Source organism: Mus caroli, chromosome 15, assembly GCF_900094665.2.
Source record: "Mus caroli chromosome 15, CAROLI_EIJ_v1.1, whole genome shotgun sequence".
Classification (NCBI taxonomy): Eukaryota; Metazoa; Chordata; class Mammalia; order Rodentia; family Muridae; genus Mus; species Mus caroli.
In genome coordinates, this window is record NC_034584.1 from 83,957,194 (window position 1) to 83,958,251 (window position 1,058).

At 39.0% G+C, this 1,058-nt stretch overlaps 1 non-coding gene across 1 annotated transcript; it reads right to left on the reverse strand.

The window, feature by feature from the left end:
• Positions 1-379: 379 nt before the first annotated feature.
• Positions 380-486, reverse strand: LOC115029526. Its single transcript, XR_003835087.1, has one exon. It is a non-coding gene; the product is annotated as a U6 spliceosomal RNA (small nuclear RNA).
• Positions 487-1,058: the final 572 nt, after the last annotated feature.

Sequence of the window (1,058 nt, forward strand, 5' to 3'; positions counted from 1 at the left end):
GATTGCTTTTATCATGTTTAGGTATGGGCCTTGAATTCCTGATCTTTCCAAGACTTTTATCATGAATGGGTGTTGGATTTTGTCAAATGCTTTCTCTGCATCTAACAAGATGATCATGTGGTTTTTGTCTTTGAGTTTGTTTATATAGTGGATTACATTGTTGGATTTCCATATATTAAACCATCCCTGTATCCCAGGAATGAAACCTACTTGGTCAGGATGAGTTCTTGGATTCAGTTAGCGAGAATTTTATTGAGTATTTTTGCATCGATAATCATAAGGGAAATTGGTCTGAAGTTCTCTATCTTTGTTGGGTCTTTCTGTGGTTTAGGTATCAGAGTAATTGTGGCTTCATAGAATGAATTGGGTAGAATACATTAAAAATATGGAACACTTCATGAATTTGCATGCCATCCTTGAGCAGGGGCCACGCTAATCTTCTCTGTATCGTTCCAATTTTAGTATATGTGCTGCCGAAGCAAGCACTGTTTAGGTCTTTTTAAAAAACAACTTTCCAGAGCTGATTTCAGAGCATGTGTCAGTCAACCAAACAGAACTCTGACCATTAGAATTTCTTTAGACTACAGGGGGAAAGAAAATCTTCGAATCAAAGCTTCACAGTATTCAAACAGGAAGAAAGCTGGTCAGAGCCAGAATTGTTAGGGGAACATTATATTCAGATGTCAACCAATGTGCCATATACAAGGAAGTGCTGCCCAGGGGTAGGGCCAACATTGTGAACCTACCTGGAAAGGCAAGACCTGCATCTGTGGTCTGACCTCACAATGGACTGTCCAAGAATGAGGCCAGTATTACAAGTTGGAATTTTCAAAGCTAAGACTCTCATCACAGAGCATCTTTATCAAAGCTCTCTATATAGTAGCATCTATCTATATAGCACCTACACAAAGGCACCCCCCCCCATTTTTCTGGAATTACCTCTCTGATGTGCCCACCAATGTATTTTGAACTTGCCTTGGTTTATAATTTTCTTTGTTCTGTAAATCTATAAAGCTTCATGAGATTGCCTCCATGTTGGATCGTTTAATTTGGGGTGA